This window comes from Lithobates pipiens, unplaced genomic scaffold (assembly GCF_037356315.1).
Source record: "Lithobates pipiens isolate NorthernLeopardFrog02 unplaced genomic scaffold, aLitPip1_a1.2 Scaffold_30, whole genome shotgun sequence".
Classification (NCBI taxonomy): domain Eukaryota; kingdom Metazoa; phylum Chordata; class Amphibia; order Anura; family Ranidae; genus Lithobates; species Lithobates pipiens.
In genome coordinates this window covers 162,996,082-163,006,935 of record NW_027507791.1, presented here as the reverse complement: position 1 = coordinate 163,006,935, position 10,854 = coordinate 162,996,082, and the positions used below count along the sequence as shown (strand labels likewise).

Sequence of the window (10,854 nt, the reverse complement as noted above, 5' to 3'; positions counted from 1 at the left end):
AAAATATTCCCCAGTCAATCTGACCGCTGCGCTGTGAGCAACAGGCTGGCACCATTCTCCACATTTTCTGGGAATGCCCTAAATTACAAACATTCTGGCAGCCTGTCCTGAGACTCATCCACAAGTTCACAGACATTTCCTTAGCCAATGATCCCGCAGCAGTTCTTCTCAATCTAACTCCTATGTCGAGAAAGCGTTATCATAAGTCCTTACTTAAACATCTCCTCAATGCAGCTAGGGCCTGCATCCCAAGTCAGTGGAAACAGCAATCTGCTCCAACGGTGACCCAGTGGTTCGCAAGGGTAAATGAAATTGAACGAATGGAAGACCTGACTGCCACAATGAGGGATAAAACGGAGGAGCATGGGAACAGATTGTTCTACTGGACCCAGTTTCGCTTTTCGGAAGAATACCTCCGTGAGACATAGTAGGTGATCGTTGGAGATCGCTGTTCCAAACCTTGGACAGCTGTTGAGCTGGTGAGCCGAGGGCGTCTCTTGCTCCCTGGGAGGGGACCCCAGGGGACCCCACCCTATCCACTCTACCCACGACACCCCCTTACCCCTTCTTTTCCTTTTCTGCCATTTCCTTCCCCAATCTTCTCTTTCCCCTTCTCCCTCCTTTCAGTTCTACTATTTCCCTTCTTAACTCAAAAAAGGGAAAAGAAAATGGTATGTTCCGACCCCATTTGACTACTACACAATACTCTTCCCCTATCTATGGATATCTAAACTCTTCGAGGGTAGCAGGGCTAGTATCAATAATATTTTAAGTGGTAGAGGATCCCAACGAGATGGAGCTTTAATCTCATCTTGATATGACCGCAAAGCTGTACACGTGCTATTCTCCTCGGACTTCTTACCATTGGCTCTGATATCCATGCAATATGATCGTTTGTTTGTAACTATTTTGTATCACACATTCTGTGAAGTTGCCTTTGCATTGTATGTCGCATACTACTAAATAAAAAAAAAAAAAGAAGCCTATGGCACCTGGTATTCCCAGGCGGTCTCCCATCCAGGTACTAACCAGGCCCGACACTGTTTAGCCTCCGAGATCAGACGAGATTGGGCGCTTTCAGGGTGATGGGGCTGTAGGTGATCTCTTCGGGCACTCTCAACCCTCTTGACAAACGCCAAGATGGTCACCTTGGGAAACAAGTGAAAAAAAAAAACAGGTCAAGGCCAACAACATAAAAAGAAGCCTACAGCACCTAGAATTCCCAGGTAGTCTCCAATCCAGGTACTAGCAAGGCCCAACCCTGTTTAGCTTCTGAGATCAGAGGAGATCGGGCGCTTTCAGGGTTATGTGCCCATAGGCAATCTCTTTGGGCATTCTCAACCCTCTTGACAAATGCCAAGATAGTCACCTTGAGATACAAGCGAAAAAAAACAGGTCAATGTCAACAACATAAAAAGAAGAATACGGCACCTGGTATTCCAACGCCATCTCCCATCCAGGTACTAACTAGGCCCAACCCTTCTTAGCCTCAGAGAAGAGAAGAGATAGGGCTCTTTCAGGGTGATGCTGCTGTAAGCGATCTCTTTGGGCACTCTCAACCCTCTTGACAAATGCCAAGATGGTCACCTTGGGAAACAAGCAAAAAAAAAAACGAATCAACGCCAACAACATAAAAAGAAGCCTACAATAACTGATATTCCCAGGTGGTCTCCCGTCCAGGTACTAACCAGGCCCGACTCTTCTTAGCCTCCAAGATCAGACGAGATTGGATGCTTTCAGAGTGATGTGGCCATAGGCAATCTCTTCAGGCACTCTCAACCCTCTTGACAAACACCAAGATGGTCACTTTGGGAAACAAGCAAAAAAAAAAACAGGTCAACGCCAACAACATAAAAAGAAGTCTACGACACCTGGTATTCCCAGGCGGTCTCCCATTCAGGTACTAACAAGGCCCGACTCTTCTTAGCCTCCAACATCAAATGAGATCGGGTGCTTTCAGGGTGATGTGCCCGTAGGCAATCTCTTCAGGCACTTTCAACCCTCTTGAGAAACGCCAAGATGGTCACCTTGGGAAACAAGCAAAAAAAAGAAAAATAAGTCGGAAACTAGAGACAATACGACCCGAGTCCTCAATTTAATCCATGCGACGCATGTTCAGGGAAGGCCCTTGCTTATGTTGTCAACGGACGCGGAGAAGGCCTTTGACAGGGTGGCCTGGCACTTTATGCAGGCCACCCTGGAAAATATAGGTCTTGGCCCCAACATGATGAGCTGGGTAATGTCGCTTTAATCCACGCCGTCGGCAGCGCTACGGGTGAACGAGTGATGCTCGGACTCTTTCCCCATCACTAATGGGACGAGGCAGGGGTGCCCTCTGTCTCCCCTAATTTTTATTCTGACACTGGAACCACTTATGTGTCACATTCGGAATGACCCGAATATTACTGGCATATCCAAACCCTCGGCACACCACAAAATTGCGGCGTACGCTGACGATCTAATTTTTTCCGTCTCCAATCCACACATTTTGCTTCCCAATATACTCGTGTCTCTCCGGCGATACGGCAGCATATCAAACTATAAAATCAATTGCGCCAATTTGGCTATATTGAATATATCGGTCCCGGATGGTGAGGCCAAGAGGCTCCGCTCCGCTTTTCCATTCTACTGGGCTAAAAATCTATACGTTACCTGGGCGTTGACATCGCAGCGGATTTAGTGCAATTGTACCCGCTTAATTTTGTCCCTCTCCTGAATAGACTGAAATCTGATTTGGGAAACTGGCATGCTTTAACACTGACCTGGTTCGGGCGCTGTAATGCATTCAAAATGATGGCCCTCCAGCGGATCTTATACTTGTTCCAGACATTACAGATCCGGTTACCCCCAATTTTTTTCAGACAACTGCAGGTGCTGCTCCGGGACTTTATTTGGGCACGCAAACCGCCCAGAGCCCGTTTGCAATTGCTTGCCAGACCAAAGGACAAGGGGGGTCTGGGTCTCCCAGATCTGAGACAATACTACAGAGCGACTCTGCTAGCGAGAGTCATTGATTGGCATTGTAATGGCCCACACAAGCAGTGGGTGGAGATGGAGATTGGGGATGGATCCATTCCCCTATTGACCTCCCCGTGGCTCCTGTCCTCCCTACCAAAAGACCTCAGAGATCACCCCGTAGTGGGAGCTACGTTGGCTGTTGTGCGTAGGTTGCTCCTCTGCACACACATTGCTCCCCTGCCGTCACCAATGACTCCGGTTATAGGTAATCCAGACTTCCCACCGGGATTTACCAACAAGAAACTGTGACAGTTGACAGTCGTGGGGAAACAGCGTCTGGGAGAGGTGTGGCCCTCGGGAGGGCTCCCGACCACGCAAACTGTCGCCGAGCTTTCTGACCCTCCGCTTGACTTGTTTAGTGCTTATCAACTTTGTCACTTTCTTCTGGCCATACAAAGGGCCCCCTACACTCCTAGAGACCTGACGCCCTATGAATCCATCTGTCACAAAAGGGAACCTGTGCGACACACCCTCTCCCTCCTGTACAACCTATTGAGTAGTCAGGAGGAGGAGTCGACCCCACCATTTATCCACAAATGGGAGAGGGACTTAGGCATCACATTTACCCCAAAACAGATAGGGAAGATCCTGACCTTAGTACATAAAGCTTCCATCGCAAACCAATATTAAGAATCAGGATACAAGATAGTCTCACCCTGGTATAGAGTCCCAGACCTTCTGAATAAAATGAATAGATCGATCCCGGATGTTTGTTGGAGGTGCAATTCAGATACGGGGACCATGGGACACCTTTTCTGGGCATGCCTGGCCTTGAGGAACTTTTGGGTTCCCAGCAGCGTGCCTTCTACACTTGACCGAACAGCCTGTTCGAAAATACAAAAAAACCCTCATGATGCAACTCCTGAACGCCGCCCGGGCCTGCATTCCCACACTGTGAAGGCAGCCTCAGCCCCCATCCGAGGTGCTGTGGTATTCCAAAGTCAATCATATTCTCCGGATGGAAGAATTGACCGCCACCCTTCACAACACTGAAGAGGCATTTAGTGTTACATGGAGGCCCTTTAGGTATTTTACTGGTACTCGAGACTACATTCGGGAGGTGAGCAGTGCCCCTGTGCCAGAAAACGACTGAACATCTAACGTTTACCTACGTAGGCCATGTCTGCCCTTGGTGGCATTCCCCCCCCCTCCCATTTTGTCTTTATTTTTCTTTTTTTCCCCGCCGCCATCCCCCCCCTCCTCTCTCTCCGTCTTTGCACTCTCTTCTTCCCCCGTCCTCCCTTTTGACTATGCCTTGTCTCCTTACTAGCCTTCAGGACCCAGAAGAACCCCAGGGTTCTGGACACGACCGGCTCATATTTTACTCTGGTTCACAAAGCTCATGATAAGCTGGCTCGCTGTGGTCCCAGTTGTTCTCCATGATTACATTTGTCCGAACTGAGCTGCACTAGTTATACTGTACTACATGTCAGAGGTGGGGTTTCTCTCTTTTCTGCATGAAACTGTAGGACTCCCCTCTGAGAACCCAGAGTTATTTGGCTGCCTATTTTTTGTTACCATGTAATTGTGACCCTGGGTCATGCTGTATGGTTGACTGTTATATTTATGTTGTTCTACTTATACTTAATAAAAGAATAAAAAAAAATAAAAAAAATCGAGAAATCCCAGGCAGTCTCCCATCCAGGTACTAACCAGGTCCCAACCCTGCTTAGCCTCTGAGATCAAATGAGATTGGGCTCTTTCAGGGTGATGCGGCCATAGTAGATTTTTTCAGGCACGCTCAACCCTATTGACAAACGCCAAGATGGTCACCTTGGGAAACAAAAAAAAAAAACAAGTCAACGCCAACAACATAAAAAGAAGCCTGCGGCATCTGGAAAACCCAGGCGGTCTCCCATCCAGGTACAAACCAGGCCCAACCCTGCTTAGCCTCTGAGACCAAACGAGATTGGGCGCTTTCAGGGTGTTGTGCCCGTAGGCAATTTCTTTGTGCACTCTCAACCCTCTTGACAAATGCCAAGATGGTCACCTTTGGAAACAAGGGAAAAAAACAGGTCAACGCCGACAACATAATCAGAAGCTTACGGCACCTGGTATTCCATGGCTGTCTCCCATCCAGGTACTAACCAGGCCCATCGCTGCTTAGCCTCCGAGATCAAATGAGATTGGGCTCTTTCAGAGTCTCTTTGGGCACTCTGAAGCCTCTTGACAAAGGCCAAGATGGTCACCTTGGGAAACAAGCTAAAAAAAACAGGTCAAAGCCAACAACATAAAAGGAATCCTACGGCATCCTGTATTCCCAGGCGATCTCCCAATCAAGACACTAACCAGGCCAGATCCTTCTATGGCACCTGGTCTTCCCAGGCAGTCTCCCATCCAGGTACTAACCAGGCCGGACGCTGCTTAGCCTCTGAAATCAGACGAGATCGGGTGCTTTCAGGGTGATGTGGCTGTAAGCGTTCTCTTCAAGACACGCCCAACCCTCTTGACAAACGCCAAGATGGTCGCCTTGAGAAACAAGCGAAAAAAACAGGTCAAAGCCAAGAACATAAAAAGAAGCCTATGGCACCTGGTATTCCCAGGCGGTCTCCCATCCAGGTACTAACCAGGCCCGACACTGTTTAGCCTCCGAGATCAGACGAGATTGGGCGCTTTCAGGGTGATGGGGCCGTAGGTGATCTCTTCGGGCACTCTCAACCCTCTTGACAAACGCTAAGATGGTCACCTTGGGAAGCAAGTGAAAAACAAAACAGGTCAAGGCCAGCAACATAAAAAGAAGCCTACGGCACCTGTTATTCCCAGACGTTCTCCCATCCTGGTACTAACCATGCCCGACACTGCTTAGCCTCCGAGATCATACAAGATCGGGTGCTTTCAGGGTGATGGGGCCGTAGGTGATCTCTTTGGTCACTCTCAAACCTCTTGTTAAATGCCAAGATGGTCACCTTGGGAAACAAGTGAAAATAAACAGGTCAACGCCAACAACATAAAAAGAAGCCTACGGCACCTGGTATTCACAGATGGTCTCCCATACAGGTATTAACCAGGCCGTACACTGCTAGGCCTCCGAGATCAGATGAGATTGTGCGCTTTCAGGGTGTTGTGCCCGTAGGCAATTTCTTTGTGCACTCTCAACCCTCTTGACAAATGCCAAGATGGTCACCTTGGGAAACAAGGGAAAAAAACAGCTCAACGCCGACAACATAATAAGAAGCCTATGGCACCTGTCTCCCATCCAGGTACTAACCAGGCCCATCGCTGCTTAGCCTCCGAGATCAGATGAGATTGGGCTCTTTAAGGGTGATTTGGCCGTAGGCACTCTCTTTGGGCACTCTGAAGCCTCTTGACAAAGGCCAAGATGGTCACCTTGGGAAACAAGCTAAAAAAACTGGTCAAAGCCAACAACATAAAAAGAATCCTACGGCATCCGGTATTCCCAGGCGATCTCCCAATTAAGACACTAACCAGGCCAGATCCTTCTATGGCACCTGGTCTTCCCAGGCAGACTCCCATCCAGGTACTAACCAGGCCTGACGCTGCTTAGCCTCTGAAATCAGACGAGATCGGGTGCTTTCAGGGTGATGTGGCCGTAAGCGTTCTCTTCAAGACACGCCCAACCCTCTTGACAAACGCCAAGATGGTCGCCTTGAGAAGCAAGCGAAAAAAACAGGTCAAAGCCAACAACATAAAAAGAAGCCTATGGCACCTGGTATTCCCAGGCGGTCTCCCATCCAGGTACTAACCAGGCCCGACACTGTTTAGCCTCTGAGATCAGATGAGATTGGGCGCTTTCAGGGTGATGGGGCCGTAGGTGATCTCTTTGGGCACTCTCAACCCTCTTGTTAAACGCCAAGATGGTCACCTTGGGAAACAAGCGAAAATAAACAGGTCAACGCCAACAACATAAAAAGAAGCCTATGGCACCTGGTATTCACAGATGGTCTCCCATACAGGTATTAACCAGGCCGTACACTGCTAGGCCTCCGAGATCAGACGAGATTGGGCGCTTTCAGGGTGATGGGGCCGTAGGTGATCTCTTCGGGCACTCTCAACCCTCTTGACAAACGCTAAGATGGTCACCTTGGGAAGCAAGTGAAAAACAAAACAGGTCAAGGCCAGCAACATAAAAAGAAGCCTATGGCACCTGTTATTCCCAGACGTTCTCCCATCCTGGTACTAACCATGCCCGACACTGCTTAGCCTCCGAGATCATACAAGATCGGGTGCTTTCAGGGTGATGGGGCCGTAGGTGATCTCTTTGGTCACTCTCAAACCTCTTGTTAAATGCCAAGATGGTCACCTTGGGAAACAAGTGAAAATAAACAGGTCAACGCCAACAACATAAAAAGAAGCTTACGGCACCTGGTATTCACAGATGGTCTCCCATACAGGTATTAACCAGGCCGTACACTGCTAGGCCTCCGAGATCAGATGAGATTGTGCGCTTTCAGGGTGTTGTGCCCGTAGGCAATTTCTTTGTGCACTCTCAACCCTCTTGACAAATGCCAAGATGGTCACCTTGGGAAACAAGGGAAAAAAACAGCTCAACGCCGACAACATAATAAGAAGCCTATGGCACCTGGTATTCCCAGGCTGTCTCCCATCCAGGTACTAACCAGGCCCATCGCTGCTTAGCCTCCGAGATCAGATGAGATTGGGCTCTTTAAGGGTGATTTGGCCGTAGGCACTCTCTTTGGGCACTCTGAAGCCTCTTGACAAAGGCCAAGATGGTCACATTGGGAAACAAGCTAAAAAAACTGGTCAAAGCCAACAACATAAAAAGAATCCTACGGCATCCGGTATTCCCAGGCGATCTCCCAATCAAGACACTAACCAGGCCAGATCCTTCTATGGCACCTGGTCTTCCCAGGCAGACTCCCATCCAGGTACTAACCAGGCCTGACGCTGCTTAGCCTCTGAAATCAGACGAGATCGGGTGCTTTCAGGGTGATGTGGCCGTAAGCTTCTTCTCTTCTCTTCAAGACACGCCCAACCCTCTTGACAAACGCCAAGATGGTCGCCTTGAGAAGCAAGCGAAAAAAACAGGTCAAAGCCAAGAACATAAAAAGAAGCCTATGGCACCTGGTATTCCCAGGTGGTCTCCCATCCAGGTACTAACCAGGCCCGACACTGTTTAGCCTCTGAGATCAGATGAGATTGGGCGCTTTCAGGGTGATGGGGCCGTAGGTGATCTCTTTGGGCACTCTCAACCCTCTTGTTAAACGCCAAGATGGTCACCTTGGGAAACACTCGAAAATAAACAGGTCAACGTGAACAACATAAAAAGAAGCCTACGGCACCTGGTATTCACAGATGGTCTCCCATACAGGTATTAACCAGGCCGTACACTGCTAGGCCTCCGAGATCAGATGAGATTGTGCGCTTTCAGGGTGATGTGGCCATAGGTGTTCTATTTAGACACTCTCAACCCTCTTGACAAATGCCAAGATGGTCATCTTGGGAAACAAGTGAAAAAAAACAGGTCAACGCCAACAACATAGACCCTGGCGGTCTCCCATCTGACCCAGACCCTGCTTAGCCTCTGAGATCGGGCGCTTTCAGGGGGATGTGACCTTAGGCGAACGCTTCGGGTCATACTCAAAACTCTTGACAGATGCTAAAATGGTCACCTTGGGAAACAAACGAAAGAAAAACTGGTCAAAGCCAACAATATAAAAAGATTCCTATGGCACCTGTAATTAGGTACTATCCAGGCCGGACCCTGCTTAGCCTCTGAGATCAGATGAGATCGGGCGCTTTCAGGGTGATGTGGCCGTAGGAGATTTCTTTGGGCTCTCTCAGCCCTCTTGACAAATGCCAAGATGATCACCTTGGGAAACAAGTGGAAAAAAAAAACCATGTCACCATGTATACCCAAGCCTGTCTTCTGTATACACTAGCTTCTCTATATACACGAAATAACAGCAACGACGTGTGTAGGTTTTTATCAATCAGGTTCATTACGTGTCTTTAATCATGTAGTGAATATACCCCAAATATAGCATAAGGATGAGAAAGGATAATAACTGGCAGAGGATGACATGGCAAGAAGACAAACTGCATTAGAAATGTGAATATGAATTAGAGATGAGATGATTAAGAGTACAGTAGAATATAGTATAAATTACTTAAGATTAAATAGACTTAGCTTGAAAAAATCTAAGTTTAAATCGTTGAGTAAATCGTGAGTAAATCGTAAATTTATCAGCTAGGTTAACTCTGAGATTATGATTAATTTCACAGTTTCATTACGCGGTCCTTTTCCACTGGTATAGTCATAATGTAATATCAGTAATTTCTATCAGTAAATGTTAAAATTGTAAGACGATTCACGGTTATGTGGAATTGATATGGATTTAAAAGCGGTACATTAATTTTCTGAAGCATATGGCAGAAAGACGGCTTACACTGCTTTTCTCACATTTTTCTGCGGTAAAACTGTGACAGTTAAGGTGAAGAAAAAGAAGGAATACAGAAAATAGAGTCAAACAGTGGAAACGTTTATTTGCTTATGTCATGACAGCTGATACTGGTTGAGCAATAAAACTGTTTTATTAAGATGTAAGACTAGTTTTATTCTCTACATATATGCTTTTCAGAGCGTTGTATAATATAGGCGACCAATAGGAAATTTAAATGGCTTAATATTGCAGGGAGGAAGTATCACTGTTCAACGGTAAGAGATTGAAAGCTTAGCTTGAAAATTGCCGAGAAATAGTTGCGTTAGTCTAAATTTAAAGGATATGCCGGTACCAATGAGAAAGCTTATATTAGACTAGTTGATCTTTGCATTACACAATCCTATTATTATTATTAAGATCATAGTGCAGAAAGATACTCAGTTAATGTCAGAGATACTTGGTTAATGTCAGAAAAGCAATAAAACTGTTTACATCGTTAGCGAGCGATAGTTACATTACTCTTAGTATGTGCAGCATGTCTGGATAGCAAATGGATGGTTTTGTGAACATTTTGCATTACCGTACAATTAGAGGTATAACTCATCGAAGTGAATAGATTTAACCGGATTTTGAGATAGTACTCTCTATTTCTAATAAGAAATAAAGCGAAATAAGTCAGGATGGTGTGTCAGGACTGTCACATACTCAATGTGACAGTTGATGTGGAGAATTACAAATATGCAAAATAGAGCAAAAGAGTACATGGTTTATTTTGATGTATGATCGTTTTATTGCATTCTTGATGTGGATGATTAAAATCGTGTTGTGAGTATAATCTATATTTAGCATAAGAATGAAAAGGCATAACATGGCAATGAGACAAACTCCATTAGAGATGTGAGCTAGATGAAATGATGAAATGTCTCTGTATAGCCCAGGTTGTCTTCTGTTCTCACTTAGCCTACCCTCTAAATTCACTAGCCTCTCTATATACACCAGCATGTTTACACTAGCCGGTCTTCTGCATACAATAGCCTGTCTTCGATATACACTAGCCTATGTTCTGAATACACTAGCCCATCTTCTGTCTTCTGTCTTCTGTCTTCTGTATGCCCTAGCCTTTCTTCTGTGTACATTAGTACATTAGTACATTAGTCCCTCTGTATAAACTAGCATCTCTGCATACCCCAAACTGTCTGCAACACTCTGGGGAAAGGGACTACTCTTTTTGCTCTTCCCCTCACAAATCATACTTGAGGATAGTCTTCTTCTTGATTCCACATGACCAACTGCACTTGGTGAGCTCTTCCTCCATCGGCCATATTACTTGGTCCGACCACGCTCCTGTAGCCCTTACCTACACCCTCTCTAGGAACCCCTCACCTAGGTCTCTATTCTGGCACCTTAATGAGAGCCTCCTCCAGATACCGGAAGTTTTAGCAGATGTGACCAGGGAATTGGACCTTTATTTCCA

The 10,854-nt window shown here is 46.6% G+C and overlaps 12 pseudogenes; all 12 read right to left on the bottom strand.

The window, feature by feature from the left end:
- Positions 1-980: 980 nt before the first annotated feature.
- Positions 981-1,099, bottom strand: LOC143948370 (5S ribosomal RNA; annotated as a pseudogene).
- Positions 1,100-1,201: 102 nt separating this feature from the next.
- Positions 1,202-1,320, bottom strand: LOC143948670 (5S ribosomal RNA; annotated as a pseudogene).
- A 319-nt stretch (positions 1,321-1,639) lies between these two features.
- Positions 1,640-1,758, bottom strand: LOC143948529 (5S ribosomal RNA; annotated as a pseudogene).
- Positions 1,759-1,859: 101 nt separating this feature from the next.
- LOC143949494 (5S ribosomal RNA) lies at positions 1,860-1,978 on the bottom strand (annotated as a pseudogene).
- A 3,558-nt stretch (positions 1,979-5,536) lies between these two features.
- On the bottom strand, positions 5,537-5,655 carry LOC143947263 (5S ribosomal RNA; annotated as a pseudogene).
- Positions 5,656-5,756: 101 nt separating this feature from the next.
- On the bottom strand, positions 5,757-5,875 carry LOC143949000 (5S ribosomal RNA; annotated as a pseudogene).
- A 580-nt stretch (positions 5,876-6,455) lies between these two features.
- On the bottom strand, positions 6,456-6,574 carry LOC143949951 (5S ribosomal RNA; annotated as a pseudogene).
- A 99-nt stretch (positions 6,575-6,673) lies between these two features.
- Positions 6,674-6,792, bottom strand: LOC143948114 (5S ribosomal RNA; annotated as a pseudogene).
- A 319-nt stretch (positions 6,793-7,111) lies between these two features.
- LOC143949671 (5S ribosomal RNA) lies at positions 7,112-7,230 on the bottom strand (annotated as a pseudogene).
- A 316-nt stretch (positions 7,231-7,546) lies between these two features.
- On the bottom strand, positions 7,547-7,665 carry LOC143948518 (5S ribosomal RNA; annotated as a pseudogene).
- Positions 7,666-7,824: 159 nt separating this feature from the next.
- On the bottom strand, positions 7,825-7,943 carry LOC143949950 (5S ribosomal RNA; annotated as a pseudogene).
- Positions 7,944-8,049: 106 nt separating this feature from the next.
- Positions 8,050-8,168, bottom strand: LOC143948052 (5S ribosomal RNA; annotated as a pseudogene).
- Positions 8,169-10,854: the final 2,686 nt, after the last annotated feature.